Source organism: Rattus norvegicus, chromosome 17, assembly GCF_021556685.1.
Source record: "Rattus norvegicus strain SHRSP/BbbUtx chromosome 17, alternate assembly SHRSP_T2T, whole genome shotgun sequence".
Classification (NCBI taxonomy): Eukaryota; Metazoa; Chordata; class Mammalia; order Rodentia; family Muridae; genus Rattus; species Rattus norvegicus.
Window position 1 is genome coordinate 58,741,380 of NC_141550.1, and position 22,025 is coordinate 58,763,404.

Below are 22,025 nucleotides of genomic sequence, written 5' to 3' on the forward strand. Positions count from 1 at the left end.
CGGGGCTTTCAGTGGTTGGTCTGGAGGGGCGTGGTCCACTCTTAGTGGGCGTGTCTCTCCGGGCGCGGGCGGGCGGGAGTGGCTGGGTCGGGGCAGAAGTGAGACAGCGCAAAGGACCATGGGAAAGGTGCCCCTATGACCCCGGCGGAGAACAGTGTCTGTTACCAAACGTGTAGCAGTTTTAGTGAACAGGTGAGGGGACGGAAGGCAGTATCTGAGGAAAAACTACGTAAGAACCCTTTCGCCGGCCCTAAGCCCGGGCGAGAACTTGATTTGATCCCGTGGTCTCTCCCTTTCTGTCAATCGACCCCCCTACCTTCTCGCCTCTGGGGCTCTGTGAAGATGGTGAAGAGTGGCAGACTAAGTACGCCAGCCTGCGAAGCTCACAGGCACAAGGCAGTTGGCCGTGTGCGCTTGCGCGCCGGTCGAGGCAGGGCGGGATGGGGCGTCTCCCGCCGCGTGCTGGAGGCGGGGCCTAGGCTGGAGCGCCGCGCCCGCCGGCTGACCTCGTTGAAGCCGGCCCGTGACGTCACCCCGCCGTGACGCGTACGCAGTAGGAAAACTGTAAGTTTGGCGAGGATCCTGCGGCTGCCTGGCTTGCGGGGCTCGCGGGGCCTGCGGGCTGCTCGCTGTCGCGGTCCCGGTGTTGATCGCGGGCACCGGGAAGCCTCGGGACACACGGGAGCTGCCGAGCGTGACGCCGGGCTGGTGGCCGCCCCAAGTGGGAGCGCGCCCTCCCGGCAGCACCAGCTTATGGAGGCGAGGCTGTTCCAGAGCCTGGCCGGCTCTTTTCCCACCGGCCTGTGACAGCCAAGAGCGGGCGACTAAGGCCTGGGAACCGGGAACTGGCGAGGCCCTCCTTAAAATTCTTTGATAAAAGAGATGGGATTTCCAGAGTCCATTCTCATCTTCCAGTAGGACATGCTTGGTCAGTCTGGGATGGAGAACCCCTTCGAAGACTAGCTGCCCAGTGTTCACCTTTCCTTGGGATCCTGCAAATGCCCAGGTCTCTGATGACAAATTACATCCTGTGTTGCCTTGCCTCAAGCCTTCTTTATTTTCATTTCCAAAGGACCGAAGTGTCTTGAAACCCTGTGAGCTAAACTAAGCTATGTTATCCTACACAACGGTTAAGACAACATTTATTATTCTGAGGAGTGTGGTAACTTGTATGTAAGGATCTTTCTCATGGCTTTACCTCCCACACACACCTACCCCAACCCATTGGATCATGACTTTTGAACCTGAAGATATCTCAGCTACAGTAATAGTTGATCAGGAATCAATAAATAACTGGTATCACTATCACAGAGATCTTGGCAATACTTGTTCCCCTGGTCTGGCTATTACAGAAAAGTGTTTTTAGCAACCCAGAACTAATATACTCAACACAAATGCGTAGAGTCAGCTTGTCTGCCTGTATGGTTTAAAAATCTTGCCTTCAGATGAATGAGTTAGTTATAACATTGTAACACTTCTCCAACTCTGGTACAGTACTTCTCAGGAACGTTGAAGGGAATATACACACCCTAGGATGGACTTATATAGTAGATTAATTAAGAGGCCACATTTTTGTGACTTCAGTGGAGAGTGTTAATATTCTTACAGAGGACCGACCCCTTGAATAAAAGCAGGACTTCTAAGTTTTGTTCTCCTGTTAGTAGTTTTCCAAAGACAAGTTGCCTAAGTCTTAGAACTGTTTTTAAAAGTCTGTCTCTAACCTGGGAGATGATAGTATAGCTTTTGTTAACATTTACAAGGATCAGATGAGACTTTGAGGGAGAGCAGCTTTCTAAGTATGGCATTGTTGTTTGCATCAGACCCTTTCCATGAATCAGACCTGGAAAGAACTCTGTCTCAGGACAGTGGAGAAGTAGACACAAACAATGGGCACACAAAGTTGTTTGTGTGTGGGGAGGGGATGTTGGCTTGTTCTAGGGTGGGATAGGAGCACATGAGGAGCATAAGTGGTGGCATTCAAACTCCCTGGGAGGCCAAGGCAGGAGAAACACAGTTCAAGAACTGCTGTGATTTCAGATGGAGTCTAGGGCCCACCTGGGTAGAAATAGGACTGGGGAATATATAGCTAGTGGTAGAGCTCCTACCCTGGCTTCAGTCTCTCTTTGGGTGTGGTGGATGGAGACAGGATAACCATCTGGCCTATGAAGCTTACCATATACAAGGTACAGTTCTAAACACTGAATGTTTTACAACCATCTTTTTAGCTAAGAAAAATACCTTTGTTTTTGTAGATTAGGAAACTGGCACACATGTTAGATGTGTACTCAAGCTAAAAGCTTAAGAGACTCAGAGTCTTGCATATTTTTAAATTTACATTAGGTTTATTTGGCACTGTTGTCATTTTTTTACCATTTGAATTTAGGTCATCTGATTTAAGAGGCTGTGTTCCAAATGACTATTCTGTCTCAGAGCATGGTAAGGATGGAGAAAGAAAGTGTTGGTCTGTAACCTTGAACATCCGATAGGCTCTGGGAGGTCTTGGAGTCTGTGGCAAAGTAGACATTTTACTCTGAAGTTAATGGAAAGCCCCAAGACAGTTTGTGTCATAGGCCTGGCATCTGTTTTCTACTCTACTCCATGGAGAATTAACTGTAGAGTCATAGAGTGGTGGAGGTGTCCTGAAAATGGGGGTTGGAAGGGAGGTGTTGCTGTGCTGTACTGAGAAGGGATATGGTGTGGTACCTGAGGCTGGTGGAGGCAGTTGGGGAGGTGACATTAAGAGGTGAAACTCATAGACTACTGACAGGACTTACTGATGCCCCAGGGATGCTAAGGAAAGGAGAAGGAATGGCTCTCAGGGTTGGGGTGGAAGAACTAGAATAGTGGTGCTGTGTTCTGAGATGAGAGGTTGGGAAGAGAAATAAAAGTCTAGTTCTTAGGTTTTAGATGCTCATTAGATGTAGTAATATGAGTGATAGTAACAATAGTAATTAGCATAATGAATATATAAACTATATTCCCGGCAAGGTTTTAAGTATTTTTACATATATTCACTTAATCCCTAAAAGAGTTTTATGTCCTAAGAACTTACTGTTTACATTTCTCAGATGAGAAAATGGATGCATAGTCATCTAGTAGGGCAGGCTTCTGACCACTTATCTCAAGTCTCTGCCAGTTGCCATGAGGTTATGAGTGTTGGAAGTGGGATTCACACCCAAGTGCTCTAACTTGAGAGTCCATGCAGGTTCATGTCTGTAATCTATCCCATTGTGCACATGTTGAGTAGATATGAAATGACTGTGGTCAGGGATGGAAATACATATTTTTGAAAAGACAGTTCTTTTCTAATCCTTGGTTGATAACAAGAGGCAAGAGAAGGAACTAAAACTGTGGGAGCTGCCTCTTCCCTATCTGACTGGATGTTTGCAGCTACCATCCATTCCTCTGTCTCTCATCCCCACAGGATTGTGGGTTCAGGGCAGGTGAGGTTTACTGCCTTGTTCACATCTCTAGCTCTAGTCTCCTTTCATTGACTCATTCGCAGCTGGTAAGAGTGACTTTACATGAAGTATATATGTTGATTAAGTTTGGGGAACTTGGAGATGAATAAACATGATTCTCTTCCTGGAGGAGCATAGCATGAGGAAAAACCTGTGGGGATAGCATCAGAGTAGAAGAAATGCATAAATACATTGCTGATGAGCTCATTCTGACTTCCTACACCGTTTCTGTGTCCCACATTTGAGAGAGATGGGTGTGAAAAAGGCAAAGGAGCAAGAGAAGGCCTATGCAATTGCATGATGGATTGGAAGCTCCCCAAGAATCCTTTTGAACAAAAGAACTACTCAAAGTCTTGCATATTTTACTAAATCTGTATTAGTTTTATTTGGCATTGATAAAATTTTTACCAAATGAAATAAATTCTGATATTTGACTATCTTTGTGGAGTGGTGACTTTTTCCAGTTCTGTTACCTCAGTGTTGACAGGACTCACTAGGAAAAAAAAAAGGAACTGGTTTGAAATGTTGTTGCTTGCATAGCAGAGAGCAGTGAAGGGGCTGTGTGTGAAATACTTAGGCAGGTTTCCACTGTTCAAAGTGTGCTGTGCCAAAGTTCCACATGATAGTCTTTCTCTGTTAACAAGCCCCTTAAGATGGATACACGTACACCTTTGATCTCATTGCTTTAGACCCATGGTTGCACAGTTCAGTGTGGGGAGGAGGTCTGAGTAAGCTCCACCCCCTAAAAGTTCCAGCACTGTAGACAGGACACCAAACCTTTTGCACGTGAGCCTCTGGAAGACATTTAAGCTCTAAACTATGGTGCTTGATTTTCATTCATTCATTCATTCATTCATTCATTCATTCATTCATTTTTCTCTTCTTTTTCAATGAATGCTTTAACAATGAAGATTAAAAAATATTTTATGTGTGTGAGTGTTTTATCTGCATGTTATGCATGTGCACATAGTGTGCATGAAATCTAGAGAAGGGCATTGGATACCTTTGGAACTGGAGTTGCAGATGCTTGTGAATGCTACATGGGTGCTAGGAAACAAACCCTGGTCCTCTTCAAGAGCAGCAAGTGCTTTTAACCACTGAGCCATTTCTTCAACCTCGACTTTCTTTCATGTTTTTTTTTTTTTTTTTTAATTTCTTTTTTTCGGAGCTGGGGACCGAACCCAGGGCCTTGCGCTTCCTAGGCGAGCGCTCTACCACTGAGCCAAATCCCCAACCCCTCTTTCATGTTTTTACACACACTGGATTGCTACTTGGTTACACAATTGTTAATTTTCAAAAATATTTTCTGTATCAATTTTCATATGTGATTTTTGGCAGCATTTGTAAGATGTGGAGGGCATATATTATCTTTATAATTTGACAGGTTAAAAAAAATGGTGCAGGACAAGTTAGTGGTAAAAGCAAAGTGAACCTGGAGTTAAGTCTTAATATCTAGGACTACTTAAAGTTACCTATTACTGTTATTCAGCTTATTTTCCTAAGAATCCTGTGAAGTGTAGCTATTATTTCTGTCATATACAGGAGGAACTGGTCACCCAGCTCATAATGTGTACCTTTATTGTTTCCATTGAGTTACACTGCCTTCCCAAATATTTCCTTATTATAGGAACTTGACTTTTGTTTAAATCCATCAAATCTGTTCTCTGGCTACATCGGTCTCTTGGGACATAAACTTATGTCCCTTGGTAATATTAGTGTGTGTGTGAGCCTGCCCAAATTTGAGTTGAATGAGGATTTCTTGATTTTGCTAAATTATACAGTAACAAGATTTGCTGTTTAGAATTTTGTTTGTGAGAAGATGTAGGTCAAGAAGCAGTCCACAAAAATACAGCTCTGATTGGTATTTGCCTGCAGCTCCATAAGGAAGTCTGTAGAAGCAGTCCCTTTGCTATTCTGATTGAGTTCGGTGTGGGAGAGCACACCCATTTGTGGCCCTTTTTAATCAGAGTCTCTAGCATTTTTGTCAATGTGACTTCTAATACGAAAGAAAAAGAGATAGAAAGTTTAGCCTCTTTCATGTCAGATTTGAGGGTATTTCCTTTTAGTTTTTTTTTTTTCTATGCTGAGCTAATCTACAGACAGAATGATATTCTGGAGGTTAACGTATTATCCTTCTGAAACAGTCTTAACCTACTCTAATAGGTATTTCACTTTTGTAATGTGATAAGAAGTGGTGATATTGTTTATTTCTTAAATTGTAAGCAAGAGTTTATCAGTCTGCCCAAATAAATACAGTATAAGATTTTTGATTTTTATATTTTATAAAAACAAAGCTGGGCCATCATTTTTATTAGCTGAAAAGAGATAGCTATTTAACTATTTAAGCAGTTGTTTTGTTTGGAGATTATTTGATAGCAATTAATTCTTAGTATACATTTTAGCAGTCAGATGTTTTAATATTTTATATAATACATCCACTGACTGGGGTTGATGGTATGAGACTGAAGTCTTAAGGATGGGGAAGAGTTGCAGGAAAGAATGGCTATAATTATACTTAAAAGTTCTTGAAGAATTTTACCTTTTATGAAACTGGATTGTTTTGACAAATATTTTTCTTACCCACAAGAAGAAAAAGATTAATATTCAAATAGCCACAATATTAGCTGAATTTTGGCATGAAGAGATCCCTACAAATGGAGTTAAAACAAAGATGGGATTGCATGTTCTTTAAGCAAGAGACACAACAGTTCTCCAGGCTTTTACAGGAAACATGACATTTTAAAACTGGCTAGTTTTCAAAGGTGACATAGTTGAAGGATTGGCTGACTTTAAACTTGGAATTTGGAGATTGGCTGGCTTTGAGGTTTCAAAAGTAAGACAGTTGCTGACTGGCTGAAATTCTCAACTGAATTGTTAAGAAATGTTGAATAGACTTTAAAAGTTGATTGATTGTGATAGATTGAAAACCAGTTTTGTGATTACCTATTTGTAGCTAGTGAACAATCTTCCTTTCTTGAATATGTACTTTTTATTCACATTTATGTTAGCATATCAATGATAGCTATTGAATTGATAGAACATATTTGTGATCTTGCTTTTCTTTTGATTCTTAAAAACCGTGTATAACAAATATCAGTTGTTTCTATTTTTTGTTTTTGTTTTTTTTTTCATCCTCCTGAATATTTTATATTTGAGAGTCAGGCTGCTTTGTGGAATACTTAAAAGTGATATGTTATTTTTAAAAATCCTGGGAAGGCTGAATTATTTTTTTTTGTCTATCAACAAGCTTTTATATGTGTATGTAATTGAGTGTCTATAAAGACTGACAGGCCGGAGAACAACCTCAAATATTGTTCCTAAGACACCGTTCACCTTGGATGGTTTTTATTTTTTTCCCTTTCTTTCTCTTCCAGATTCCTTCTTTCCTCTTTTCCTACTTAAACATACAGAAACAGGACAGCTTGCAAATGGTTCTCTCCTTCTACTATATGAACCCTAAGGCATCAAACCAAAGTTTGATAAGCTTGATGGCAAGTGCCTCTGCCTGAGGAATCATCTTGCTGGCTCCCACTTGGGTTTTTTGTTTGTTTGTTTGTTTGTTTGTTTGTTTTGTTTTTTCAGATAGGGTTTTTAATCTATAGTTGGCTTGGAGTCTGCTGGTTCTACAAGGCCAAGGAATCTTAAGGATCCACCTATCTCTGTCTCCCTTCTCTGGGAATATAGGCAAGCCCCACCATTTCTGGCTTTTTTTGGAGTGTGGAGTAGGTTCTGTTGATTTGACTTAGGTCCTTGTGTTTGTGCATCAGGCACTTTAGGGATACATGGTTATTGGGTCATTAGAAGAGAGAAAGAAGTTGTAGAAGGGTGAGTGGATAAATGATGTCAGATCGCTAAAAAGGCAGGAGGCAAAGGTCAGTGACAGTGCTGCCATTGCTTCCTGAGTGCTGCCAAGAAGGAGGTAAGGATTCTGAAATGGTTGTTGGTTGAGGAAGGAGGAAACTGAGGGAGTCTGACCTAATAACCTTTCCTTTGTTTCTATAGAAGTGATATAATTTGTTTAGTAAGGGGTGAGTAGGAAGCTTGCAAAATTGGTAGAAGTTTGGACATGATTCTGTGGGAAGTAAGAGTGGAGCTGATTGGCACCCAAGAAAGAATCTAATCAATAGTGGATAGCGAGCAGTAAGAAGGGCTTGCCCAGGTGGGGTGCCGTGCATTTGTAGGGTCCACACTCCTTCTGCTTGAGGCTTTCTGTAACATTGATTTCCAGATTGGGTAGATGCATAGGTATCTTGTAGAGATAGACAACAACACAAAATTGAGAATTTAAGGTCAGGGAGTAGGCAAAGCTAGATGGTCTGTTCTTAGGTTTTGTTGAAAAAAAGAATGAAGCTGAGAACATGGTTAATAAAAAGAATAGACAGGGAAGTAGAGGGGGAAAATGGGAGCTTAAGTTGGTTGTTCATTCATCTATTAAATATTACTTAAGCATTTTTCTTTCAGACACTGTTCTAGATACTGTTGCTACTTAAGTCAAAGAAGAGATGGAATTAGTGTCTATCTTGATATTAGTTCTATGGTAAAGTGAAGGTGTGTGTGTGTGTGTGTGTGTGTGTGTGTGTGTGTGTATGTGTGTGTGTGTATGCATGTGTATATATGTGCACATGACAAATATATACATATGCTTATATGCATTTATAGTTTGAAATGGTAAATATTATCTCCAAAAAAAATGAAGAAGGGAAGGGAAAGAGTGATACAGATGCTGTTTTTGAATAATGTGATCAAAAAAAGGCTCTTAGAAGGGGATTACCTGAGCAGACACAGGACAGTATCCAGACATAACCATACACAGACATCCACGTGGGTATCCCAAGGTCAGTAAGACCTGGAGCATCCCTGGCATTGAGAAGTGTGAACAAAGAGGAGAGTGGTAATTGTTAGAACTGCTGAAAGGATTCTGGACTTTACTGTGCCTTGGAGAAAACATTAGAAGGTTTGAAGCAGAATTGTGTCACGATCTGTCATACTTTTCTGAAGGCGCTGAGTTTTGGAGAATGGCAGTGGGAATTAAAGAAAACTGAAAGAGTTAGAAAGACAAGAGATGGTAGCCTTCAAGAGTTCTGTCTCATGCTTCTGGGTGAAGAAGCCTGCTGCTTGCTGCTCCTTTAAGCAAACACACCTACTCTACAATAGGAATTCTTCTTTGTAGCTAAAGGCCTGACCCAGACCATTGGCTTACACCACACCCTTTCCTGTTTTTACTCTGCCCCTTCCCAGCTTCATTATTCATTCTCCTATTTTTTTCTTTACCTTGTCTTTTTGATCTGATATATATATCTGATACACACACACACACACACACACACACACACACACACACACACACTGATCTGTTTTCTGACCTTTTATGTTTTGCAATTCAGCAAACTTCTTTTGTAGCTTAGACTTGGAGTTGCTCTTGGAACCTTGAAGCTACTCAGAGGGCTACTCCCAAAGACCCCCAGGCTCTAAGTTCATAGTGTGAAAGAGCCCTGCATTGAACTGAGAGACTGCCCTTCTTGCAGCTGGACGTCCCTGAGTTACTTCAGGCCCTGCCCTCCCAGCCTAGTTTATATCTTCTTAATCCTAAAGCATGCAGTTTACCACAAGTGACAATGCATACTTAAGTTCTATATTGCTGTACAGAGGGTACTCAGCGTGTGAAGTGATGTATCTTCCCATCACTACCCTTTTACTTATTTATTTATTTTACTAAATTCATATAATAAAAATTAATGTACTAATAAATACAGAACATGGGCTCCATCTGTCCTCAGTATAGTCTTTATTTGTCCTAAGTGAGTATTTTGTATATTTTACAATAAAAGGAACCATGTATAGTTTAGAAAGTATTATTAGTATGAAATACTTTAACTTCTTAGAGTTGTAGTTTTCTGTTTTATTTTTAAAATTTAATGGAGCTATTAAAACATGTTTATATAGCATAAGTAAAGTCTGACCAGGACCTAGGTTCTGAATCATTAGTCTTTTCCGACTTAATAGAAAAATGTAAAATATTTTCTTTTTATGTGGGTTTGTATGTCTAGGTCAGAGGACAACTTTCAGGAGTCAGGTCTCACCTTCTACCTACTTTGAGGCAGGGTCTCTGTCTTCTGGTTTCTGTCACTGGGCTACATACTGCAAGCTAGTTGGCCCACTAGCTTCCAGGGGATTCTGGTCTCTACTTCCCTTGCAGTAAGAGCGTTTTTAAACATGGGTTCCAGTTTGTTCTCAGGTTGTCTGTTGCATTGGAGTAGAAGTAATTCCTTTGCAATTCTGTTCCCAGGTAGCTACCTATGATAAATAAAATCACACAGCCACATAAAACTTACATGTGAAAAGTCACCATGCTGTTAGTAGTAGTAGTTATCAGTTCAGTCCACCCACATTTGTCTATCAATAAGTGATCTATGGATGAACAGAACGTTGTATCAATGCAATGGAATATCACTTAATGTTGAAAATGATGGGCATCCTGACACTTGGTTTAACATGGGTGAATATTGACACTAGATAAAACTGTTGACAATTGGAAATGTGGATATTAAGCTCAAGAGGAAAGAAAAATCATACCTAGAGTTCACATAGGGGATTGGTATTTTGCTGTTTGTAGCAAATGTAATGGGATTTAATGGTATTACCTGGAAGAAAGGGATCACTTTAATATTTAGAAAGTATACTTTGGTTTGCTGGGATTTGAAAACTTATTTAAGTGACTGTGAACTGGCAATGGGAAATGAATTCTAAATTTTCTCCCCAAGAATAATTTCTAGGGATAAATTCAAAGAATAGAGAAGTCTTTGGAAAATCACTTCCTTCCTTAGTATTACCATACATAGGTCAGGCTAAAAACTCAGGACTCAAAGAGGGGGGACCCTCGATGAAATGCCCTACAGTGGGGAGAGGGAACTTGTTGAGCCCACCTCCAGCAAAAAGACAGGGCATCAAGTGAGGGATGGGTTTGCTATCCCACAGTAAAACTCTGACCCATAATTCTTCCTGTCTGAAAGAAATGCAGGGATGGAAATGGAGAAGAGCCTGTGGAAAAGAAGGTCCAGCGACAGGCTCAAAGTGGGATCCAGCTCAAGGGGAGGCCCCAAGACCTGACACTATTATTGAGGCTATAGTCACTCACAGAAAAGGACCTATCATGACTGCCCTCCAAAAGATCCAACAAGCAGCTGAAAGAGTCAGATGCAGATATATGCACCCATCCAATGAATAGAAGCTTCTGACCCCTCTGTTGAATTAGGGAAAAGCTGGAGGAAGCTGAGGAGGAGGGCAACCATGTAGGAGGACCAGCAGTCTCAATTAACCTGGACCCCCGAGATCTCTCAGACATTGGATCACCAACCAGGCAGCATATACCAGCTGAGATGAAGCCCCCAACACACATACAGCAGAGGATTCCTGGGTCTGGGTTCAGTCAGAGAAGATATACCTAACCCTCAAGAGACTGGAGGCCCCAGGAAGTTTACAGGTTTGGTGGGGTGGGTAGGGTGGGGACATCTTCGTAGAGGCAGGGGTAGAGGGTGGGGAGGGGGAGGAGGTATGGGATGTGGAACAGTAGGGGGGTGGACTGGGAGGGGAATAAAATCTCGAGAGTAAAAATAAATAAATAAATAAATAAATAAATAAATAAATAAATTCAACAGACTAAATTTAAGAGCATTAAAATAGTTTTTCTCAAGAAAATTCCTCCATATAAACAAATATATTGAGCATCTTCAAAATGATAAACAGTGTTACAAGTTTTGGGTTAAATGAATCCTTCAGCTACTGGAACTTAAGGTTGAGATTGACAGGAATGGTCAACATGAAGTATGACACATGAAGTATTCTGTGGTAAGAGAACACTTGCCACAGGAGTGGGTAGCTCAGTGTGGAGATCTCTCACAGTAATGGGAAGGAAAGGGTTCTTATGTGAGTGTCTTAGTGTGAAGACCCTACAGGGAGAAGTTCAGTGTGGCTGACCCAGAGAGCTAGGAAGCAAGAAATGAGATGCTTTTAGAGAAATGAACAAAGTCCATGACCAGTTGCCATGCCCCGGGGACTTGGTGCTAGTGGTAGTTGAGAGAGATTGCATTTTCCAGAGGAAATAATAATATCCTGTCTTGGTGCAGCAAAAATGACAGTCTTAGGCTTATAGTATCATAGGATGTTGATAGACTGGCTCCTGTTGGGTGATTCATGGTTAATATTTCTATAGGATACATGCTTCAGACTTCCAAAGCTGTGCTACAAGTTAACCAGCTTTCAACTGTGCTGAAGCTGCTTGGGTACACACTCATTCTAGGGATTCTGTTATTTGTGTTAAACTTGTGCTTTTTCTGGTTGCTTATGTGGCTATAGTGTTGACTTTTCTGATTTGATATGAGCTAAGTATGTTATTTTCCTTAAGCAGATTTAGAAAACACAGAAGTATTTTAATAAATTATATGGCTTTCAAAATGCTCTTCAAAGTTAAAGATCCTGTCAGTAAACTAGAAAAGTCTGAACAACATGGAAATTGTTCTAAGAGGTAAAATATTGGTATGTCTTCACTGTTAAAGTCATTGGAATATAGAAAGTAAACAGTAAAAGTTTAGACTATGAGCTTTAAAACAGAGTACCTGAGTTCAGTAACTGTGATGTAGCTCAGTTGGTAGAGGGTTTGTGTAGCATGGCTAAATGATCCCCAGCATGGCATAGATGGGGCATGGTGGTATGGCTTACAATCTCAGCATTCGGAGGAGAGAAGCAAGAGAATCAGATGTACAAGATTACCTTCAGCTACAAACTGATTTTTGAGGCTAACCTGGTCTGCATGTAACCCTCTCAATGATTTTTTTTTCCTTTTTGGAATAAGACTATCTATGTATGTGATTTTATTTTACAGGAGCTCACTGTCAAGAGACTTCTAAAGTGTTAGGATTTTTAACGACTTTGTGGACTTTTAACATGTATTGTATTTTCCATTACGGGATAAACATGAGACCCTGGGGACCAGGAATGAAAGGTTATAGTTTAAAAGTGATGTATTCGTGTGTCAAGCTGACAGTTGGTACATTGTAATGGTTAATCTTCCCACAACCTATGAGCAGTTATTTAGATCGGATTTGTCTACAGGTATAGTGTGTGTGTGTGTGTGTGTGTGTGTGTGTGTGTGTGTGTGTGTGTGTGTGTTGTTAATACACTCAGGTGACTCTAGGCAGCACAATGCCCTAAGCTGAGTTCTGAACTATTTAAGAGTAAGGAAGGCTAGCTGAGCATAAGCAAGCAAGAGTATATTTATTCTTTTTACTCTTTACTATGGGTGTGATGCGATCAGTTTCTTGAATTCTGGCCTTGATGTCCCCTAAATAATGGACTTTAAGGTGAAATTTTAAATCTGATAAATCCTTCCTCTAATTTACCTTTACCAAGGTGTAATCACAGCAACAGAAATGAAATTAGAGCGAGTATGTTTGATAGTCTAACTGTAGTATCTGTTTATATTTGCTTCATATACCTATGATTATACCAGTTCTCTTTTCCACAACCTTGGGGGAGTGGCCTTTAGTCCTTAGACCTCTTGATCTACAGTTTTAGCTGTAGGTATTTTATCTTTGTATAAAAGCCCCCAAGAATATAAAACAAGAACTCTCATTGAATGCGGAGCCAGCCAGCTCTCGGGGTCTCATCTTCAGCACAGCTGGGCCTACACTCAAACAACCATGTCTAAGGGACCTGCAGTTGGCATTGATCTTGGCACCACCTACTTCTGTGTGGGTGTCTTCCAGCATGGAAAGGTGGAAATAATTGCCAATGACCAGGGTAACCGCACCACACCAAACTATGTTACTTTCACCAACACAGAATGATTAATTGGGGATGTGGCCAAGAATCAGGTTGCAATGAACCCCACCAACATAGTTTTTGATACCAAACATCTGATCGGACGTAGGTTCGATGATGCTGTTGTTCAGTCTGACATGAAGCACTGGCCCTTCATAGTGGTGAATGATGCAGGCAGGCCCAAGGTCCAAGTTGAATACAAAGGGGAGACAAAAAGTCTCTACCCTGAGGAAGTGTCCTCAACGGTTCTGACAAAGATGAAGGAAATTGCAGAAGCTTACCTTGGAAAGACTGTTAACAATGCCGTCCGTGGTCACAGTGCCAGCTTACTTCAGCGACTCTCAGCGGCAGGCAACAAAAGATGCTGGAACTGTTGCTGGCCTCAGTGTACTCAGAATTATGAATGAGCCAACTGCTGCTGCTGCCTATGGTTTAGACAAGAAGGTCAGAGCTGAAAGGAATGTGCTGATTTCTGACTTGGGAGGTGGCACTTTTGATGTGTCAATCCTCACTATCGAGGATGGAAGTTTTGAAGTCAAATCAACAGCTGGAGATACCCACTTGGGTGGAGAAGACTTTGACAACCGAATGGTCAACCATTTCACTGCTGAGTTTAAATGAAAGCACAAGAAGGACATCAGTGAGAACAAGAGAGCTGTCAGGTGTCTCCGCACTGCCTGTAAGCGGGCCAAGCATACCTTCTCCTCCAGCACCCAGGCCAGTATTGAGATTGATTCTCTCTATGAGGGAATTGACTTCTACACCTCCATTCCCCAAGATCCAGAAACTTCTGCAAGACTTCTTCAATGGAAAAGAACTGAATAAGAGTATTAACCCAGATGAAGCTGTTGCCTATGGTGCGTTGTCCAGGCAGCCATTCTATCTGGAGACAAATCTGAGAATGTTCAGGATTTGTTGCTCTTGGATGTCACTCCTCTTTCCCTTGGGAATGAAACTGCTGGTGGAGTCATGACTGTCCTCATCAAGTGCAATACCACCATTCCCATCAAGTAGACACAGACATTCACCACCCACTCTGACAACCAGCCAGGTGTACTCATCCAGGTGTATGAAGGTGAAAGGGCCATGACCAAGGACAACAATCTGCTTGAAAGTTAGCTCACAGGAATACCTCCAGCACCCCGTGGGGCTCCTCGGATTGAGGTTACTTTTGACATTGATGCCAATGGCATCCTCAATGTTTCTGTTGTAGAGAAGAGCACAGGAAAGGAGAACAAGATCACCGTCACCAATGACAAGGTCCACTTGAGTAAGGAGGATATTGAGGGCATGGTCCAAGAGGCTAAGAAGTACAAAGCTGAGGATGAGAAGCAGAGAGATAAGGTTTCCTCCAAGAACTCAGTGGAGTCTTGTGCTTTCAACATGAAAGCAACTGTTGAAGATGAGAAGCTTTAAGGCAAGATCAATGATGAGGACAAACCGAAGATTCCTGACAAGTGCAATGAAATCATCAGTTGGCTGGATAAGAACCAGACTGCAGAGAAGGAGGAATTTGAGCATCAGCAGAAAGAGCTGAGAAAGTCTGCAACCCTATCATGACCAAGCTGTACCAGAGTGCTGGTGGCATGCCTGGAGGAATGCCTGGTGGCTTCCCTGGTGGAGGAGCACCTCCATCTGGTGGTGCTTCTTCAGGCCCCACCATTGAAGAGGTGGAGTAAGTCAAAGTAGAGGGTATAGTATTGTTCCACAGGGACCCAAAACAAGTAACATGGAATAATAAAACTATTTAAATTGGCAAAAAAAAGATTCTAAGACAAGAAAGTGTCTCTTTTCTTTTCTTTTAAGTGGGGAGGGAACTTTCAAAGGCTTCCTAGAAGGCTTGACTTCTTCACTGACCAGAATTGATTCTCATGTCATTTTTTAAGAGGCAAGGAGTATAAAGTTCTGTGTTTGACTTAGATTAGTAAAGATTCATGCTTTCTCACCTGACCCAGGGTGATCAGGATTTAGGAGCCTGTTGTTCTGGTATTTTTTAAGGACAACAAATTTCCTCCTTGAGTTCTTAACTTCTTTTGGCCTCTTGAAGATCCTATTCTCTTTGTCTGTTTGTTCTTCTGTCTTTTCTTTCTTTTTTTAAAAAAGATTTTAGGTTTAATTTTGTGTACGTGGTGGGTGGGTATGTGCATGTGAATATAGGTGCCTAGACTTGTAAATTCTCCTAGAGCTGGAGTTAGAAGCTGCCTGATGTGGATGCTGGGAACCAAACTAAGGTCCCCTGTTAGCTGTGCATACTTTTATAGCTGAGGTCTCTGTCCAGCTGATCTTTGTCATTTATTTTTTCATAAATCTTCCTGCCTGTTATAATCTGTGATCACCAATCACCAGAATGCTAATCCTTTTGACAGTTTTTTCCTTTGTTGATTTTCCTCTTTGTAGTTTCTGTTTAATTTGCTTATACCTTACTTACCCTGTCTTATTTCCTTTTCCTGTTTATTTAGGGATAATTTACTCTTTCTAAACTTTTCTCAAGTATAAGATGAGGTTATTGACTTGGAAGCTTCCTTTTTTAAAAAATTGGGTTTTTATTATAGCTGCAGTTGTTGTCTTTGTATTTCTCTCTTTAGCAGTATTTCAGATGTGTCTGTTTTGAAATGTTGCACATTAGGTTTTATTCTTAAGGCATTTTCTGATTCTCTTTATGATTTCTCTTTAACCCATTGGTTATTTAGAAATCTGTTGTTTTATTTTTTTTTCTTATTGGTAAAATATTTGCATATTTATTCCTGCAAATTATTTCTTATAGTAATTTTCATTTGCAGTTCACTAGGTTCATATACTGCATGATTTTACTCTCTTTAAGTTAGTAAGGGTTGTTTTGGATATGGCACAGAGTATTTCTTGTACACTGAAGGTTCATGGGTGTTATTGGCCATAGTTTTACGATTTGTGTTCTTGAGGGCTCATTTCTTTTCTTTTTTTTTTTAAATGTTACCATTTTCTCTTGAAATTAGTATCTTTTAGTGTAGCACTTTGATTCCTGTGATATTTTATTTAATCGATAATATTTTAAATTTTTGGATGCTTTTTTTTGTTTTGTTTGTTGATTTTTTTGTTTGCTTTGTTTGTTTCTCCTGTCATTGCTTAGTTGGGGATTTATTCTGGGACCCTCTGGATATACCAAAACCCATAGATGCTCCAGTTTGTTGTAGAAAACAGCAACATATACACATCACGTATGTCTACCATTCTGTGTACTTATCATTTGTAGGCTTCATACATGTAAGTGCTGCATGAATAGACATTCTGTTCTGTTGGATTGTTTAGGGAATGATAAGGAAAAAACAGTCTGCACGTGTTTAGCACAGCTCAGCTCTTTCCCAAATATTTTCAACTCTAAGTTGGTTGAAAATGACGACACAGTAGACACAGAGGACTTGCCGACTTTCTCTGTGCCTTGAAAAGTCTTTGATTTCTACCAAACTTAAGCAAAATAGAATGTCCTCCCTGCCTTTGTAACTCCATTTTACCTTCTGTATTTGTGCTACTCTTGTATATTAAATCTCTATTTGTGAGAAACTCAAAAGTACATCATCATAACATATTTTATATAATCCACCCTTAGAAGGAACTGGAAGAAAGGAGAATATGTAAATGTAGATAGTTGTATTAGTCTTTCTGCACTTCATGGATGTATGGGAGTTGCCACCATTGTCCACTCTTAACAGGAAATACACAGTATCAAAGGTTGGTAGCTCACCAGCACAGCTGCAAACTTCCTGTTTTATTGAATTATACTTTGAGAGAAAAAAGGGAAGAAGCATGTAATTTGAAAATAATTTTTAATCTTGCACACAGTTACTTTTCATGGCATTTCTTTTTTTGCGATTTGAATTTCTGTGTGGTGGTTTTCCTTCTGCCTTTAAGCTCTTTGTCCTGGAGGCCTGTTTGCTCCAGTTTGCTTCTCTTCCTGGTGAGAACCATGCTTGTACCATTGTGTAAGAACTGGGGCAAAGGTACTGCTTCGCTTCTCCCAAAGTGACAGCTCTGCTTTCTCAGGACTGTTGAGAGCAAGAACATTCTTGCCTTGCCTATCTGGGCGTGGAATCAGGATGGGCCAGGAGTGCTAAATTCCTGGGTCCTCTCTGCACCTGGTATGCAGCTTCACTACTGGAGTTTCACTACTGGAGAAGAGCCTGTTTCAGCAGAGCCTGTTCAGACTGGAGTTGGCAGTAAAGGACTGGGGAGAGAGCACCAGCGCTTTGACTTCCCAGGAGGCAGCTGCATGCAGTGCTGAGGGGACAAGGACTGAGCCTGCATGGAGTTTCTGGAGTTATTTCATAGGTCACATCTGGAAGTAAGGGAGAAGTCAGGAGGGAGCAGGTTGTGGTTCAGATGTCACTCACTAGCTCTTGCTGAGACTTTGTGGATTTTCTTGAATGAATATTTATATATTTGTTGTATGTATAAAAATGTTCAAGACTTTGATTGCTTTGAATGCATTTTCCTAGTTAAATTGTTTATTGGAGATTCTGTGCACTTCTCGTTACGGAATCTAGACTTCTATTTTTGCACATTTAAAAGGAATTGATAAATTTTGTCTCATTTAGTCAGTTTGTTAGATTACTGTCCTATCTCTCTCTGTAGTGTTTGTGTGGTTTGAAGAAACTGGAAAGTTTGACTTTGGCAAACCTTAATCTATTCTCAGCTTCAACGTTTCCATATTTGTGGTACACACCGTTATATTTTCTTTAACTTTGTAGGTCAAATTGGCAGCTGTCCCCAGAAGCACACTGAGGCTCTGCTATTACCTATACTGTGCAGAAGTTTGTGAAGCATGGCAGATCTGAATCACTTGGTGGACTTGTTACATTGCACGTTACAGAAACCCATGACTAAATTCTGATATATGCAGTCTGAGGCAGGGAAGCCTGAGAATGCCTGACAGGAAGCTAAATGGCATGGAGTTTTCTGGTCTGGCATCCTATGATCTTAGCTGATGTCTGTGCTTACTCTATTCATTCATTCATTTGATTCTTTAATTCTTTCACTTTCTCATTTATCAGTTGGAATATAGACATTTTCCCGTGTCTACTGTCTGGTTACCCAGTGATACAGTTTACAGAAGTAGGACAAATTCTTGACCTTTTTCTCCCTTTGTTGTATTGATGATGAACTGGTTCCCTTGTATGTGAATTGGGAGAACTAGCAAAGGGATAAACAGATTGATAGGAAAAAATATGCAGGAGTTGGGGTAGCTCATATGATTGTAGGATGAGCTGGCAAACTAGAAATCCAGAGGCATGGTTTATATGCTACAGTATTGAGAAAGAGTTTCTTCAAAAAAAACACCAGTCTTTTCTAGTAAGGCCTTCCCCTGGCTGGATAAGGTCCACCATACTGTGGAGGGTAATCTATGTGATTTAAAGTTATTGAATGGTAAATATTAACCTTGTCCACTTCTGCAGCATCTGAGCATTAAATCACAGATAAATGAACTATCATATACAGGTTAACATCTTAATTTTTTTGTTCAAATTGAGAGTATATATAAAAAAATAAATAAAATTAATTATAATTTTTAGTATTATATTATAAGTGAAAGAAATCTATATTATACATTTTTATTACTTCACTAAAAATTGGTTTTTGGTCATAAATATTAATAACCCTGTATAATATTTTATTTCCACTTTGAATGCCTATTCTAAGTGTATGTTAGTTCATTAAGTTACATGATCTTTGAATCAGGTTAATTTTGGTGTGTGATGTTTTTTGCTATTTCCAAGATTTTCTTTTACAATAAAGTTTTAAAAAAAATCGTAATTTAAAAAGAAATTTATTCTAATAGTACTGATAAATGTACTATAAATACTGATAAAAGCCAAATAAAAGCTATTTTGTTGAAATTTCCTAACAGTAAAAAAAAATAAGTGAATTTATCAGTAAAAGTTGTCATGTATCGTTCAGTTTCTATTTCTCTTTGAGACAGAGTCTCAGTATGCAGCTTAGGCTGGCTTCAAATTTTACCTTTTTACCTCAGCCTCACAAGTGCTGGGATTATAGGTATGTATCACCATGGCCAAATCGTTAGTTTAAATATTAGTATTTATATATTGAAATAATGCATGCAAAATATGGTTGTATTTTTTTATTATTTCATAAAATTGAGTGCTTCCAAATTTTATTTTATGGTTACTAAATTTGAAATTGTTGATTTTAAAGTTATCTTTTTCTGTAAATCAGAATTTAAATATTTAAAATATGATTTTATATTTGTATGTACTAAGCTACCTGGTAAATTAAAAGTTGATTCTAACAACTGACATTATAATAAATTTAGATTTTTAAAACACTTAAACATGTAAATATTTCAGGCCTATATCTTCATGGATATTATTTTTATTCTGTGAGAATATTTTTATTCAACACATTTTTTTTTTTTACAAAGCAAAACTTAAAACAGAAGTTGTATCTCTTTTAGAAGTCTTGAAAATGTTACTAAATTTCCATGCTACTGTTTTGTGGATACTCTTATGTTCATTTTATCCTACTACATAGTAACAAGTTATTTAAATAAAAAATGTACTCTCTCTAAAAACCCAAATTTTGTCTAGCAAAACCCACAGACAATGTGTGCCACTCTATGCAGGTGTGGGGTCAAGGTGCTGATTGATGGATGGTGTGGGAATTCCTTTCTGGATGCAGACACTTGGTCTTGATCTTATGGAGAGGGAGAAAGAAAGGGACAGGGAGAGAAAATTAATGTGAATATAGACTCACTTATGTGTGTAACCTAATTCCATTTTCCTCCCAGAGGACTTACAGTGGGAGGCCCTTAGAGTGGGAGTTAGCACTTCAGCTGAAGACTTGGAGGGAGATTAAACATTAACCCATGTTTTCAGCTGACTTAATGAAACCAAGATTTAGATTGTGTGCTTATTGGAAATTGTCATTGCTCTTAATAATTTTGTAAAGTGGCTCTTAAAGACTCAAGGCTGGGGAAATCCCAATAGATAAGAGCATTTGCTATACAACAAGGACTTGAGTTCAAATCCCTAATAGTCTCATAGAAATCTAGACGTGGCCTCATGTACCTGTAGAACATGGCCTCAGTGTTGCAGGAAGGAGACAAAGGATCCTGAGAGCTCACCTAACAGCCATTCTAACCAAAATGGAGCCATTCTAACCGAATTTAGGGTCAGTGGAAAAAACAAAAAGCTTGTCAAGAGGAAACATTCACATGCTTGCATACATACCTTCCACACTCAGTTGTAGTGAAACAAAAGCAAGCGCTGCTGGGATGAAACCTCATAGCAAAAGGACTACTTCAGCATTGACGCCTGTATATAAGCTTTGATTGGGTTGACACACTTCTGAGAAAGCTGTTGTAACATACGTTTGCCTCCATTTTGACTGGTGGTGGTGTATTACAATTTATATTACAAATTGTGAGCTATTTATGAACCATAACAAAGTCTGCATTTGTTCCTGCTCTGTAATAGTTTAATTTAATCAGAACATTGTTTTTATTGTGATGCTGTGCTATTTGTGTTTGTTCTGCTATTACCACAAAGTTGAAGGCAGCTGATTTTATTATTAACAGATTTTACTTTATGAACTTTTATATTATTAAAAATCATTTATAACTCTGAAATCCTTTTAAAAGCACAGTTTGGGTTTTGTATGGCTTGCTATGTAGAGCACACACCTCCTCTGGTACTGTAAACTAGTGCTGATTTGTGCTTTACTCAGTGCTGTGTTTCTGTATTTGAAGTGTGTTAGTGGTTTCTCTGTTAAAGTGACTTTTGGATATAGAATAGTGTTGTATAGTGTTCCTAAGTGGAAGAAGGCTATGGTGTGCCCTAACCGAGAAAGCACATCTTCTAGGCAGGCTTCATTCAGTCTTATGTTATAGTTTTGTTGATTATATTAAATAAGGCGTATAGAAATAAAAATTTAAGGACAGCAGTAATTTGTTTGATCAGCTGTTGAAAGGTGACAAAGCCTCCCAATGTACCTTCTAGGCCAGTGGTTCTCAACCTTCCTAAGAGTGTAGCCTTTTAATAGAGTTTCTTGTGTTGTGGTAACCCCCAACTATAAATTGGTTTCATTACTATATTTCTATATTGGTATATTTTTGCCACTGTTACAATTCATAATGTAGTGCGAATATTTGATATGCGACCCCCAAAGGAGCCATGACCCATGCAGAGAACTGCTGCTCTAAAATCACTAGTGAATCATTAATTCACAGTTCATGATAGCTTTCTAAAGCTTGACTCCTTGTGACTAGTACAAACTGAGTGTAGTTTTTATCTTTGTTGTTGAAACTGGTTTCAACTGCATGTTAGTAAGCAAACACAGGAAATGAGTATTTCATGCTTACAGCGTGAACTTCTGGAAGATTTCTTTGATTTCATGAATTAAACAGTCAAACCATTCTAGGAATTAACTGATTTTTCTGTTGACACATCTCTTGACACTGATTAAAAGCTGCCATCATGGAACTGTGAGTTTCTTGGACCTCGCAGAGCCAGCCAAGCCACATCACTGCACTTGGACTGTGTGAATAAGATGGTTTAAATTAAACTCGAGGAGATTCTTTTAGAACTTACCTGATCTAGATTGTTACACTTTATTGAGTATTGTGTAAAGCACATTCTCTGCTTCTGTGACATGATGGTTTTTTTCAAACTAGCATAAAGCAGGACAGCAGCATTGGGCATTCAGTCACTTAATACTGCAAGAGCGTTGAGTACTGTCTGAGAAGGAGATGTCAGTTGTAGA

General features: G+C 39.7%; 1 protein-coding gene, 1 long non-coding RNA gene and 1 pseudogene across 7 annotated transcripts in view; 2 read left to right on the forward strand and 1 right to left on the reverse strand.

Moving 5' to 3' along the window:
• The window catches only part of LOC108348574 (uncharacterized), a 62,994-nt gene extending 62,584 nt beyond the window's left edge, over positions 1-410 (reverse strand). Inside the window, exon 1 of the long non-coding RNA XR_015641725.1 lies at positions 317-410. This is a non-coding gene — a long non-coding RNA (uncharacterized LOC108348574). The remainder of the gene's footprint in view (positions 1-316) is intronic.
• The window catches only part of Zfp438 (zinc finger protein 438), a 121,882-nt gene continuing 99,894 nt past the window's right edge, over positions 38-22,025 (forward strand). The window contains 1 exon segment of one of the 6 annotated variants that reach the window (NM_001443564.1): positions 38-192. The gene's annotated coding sequence lies outside the window, so the exon portion shown is untranslated. 6 annotated transcript variants of the gene reach the window in all.
• Hspa8-ps1 (heat shock protein family A (Hsp70) member 8, pseudogene 1) lies at positions 13,157-14,956 on the forward strand (annotated as a pseudogene).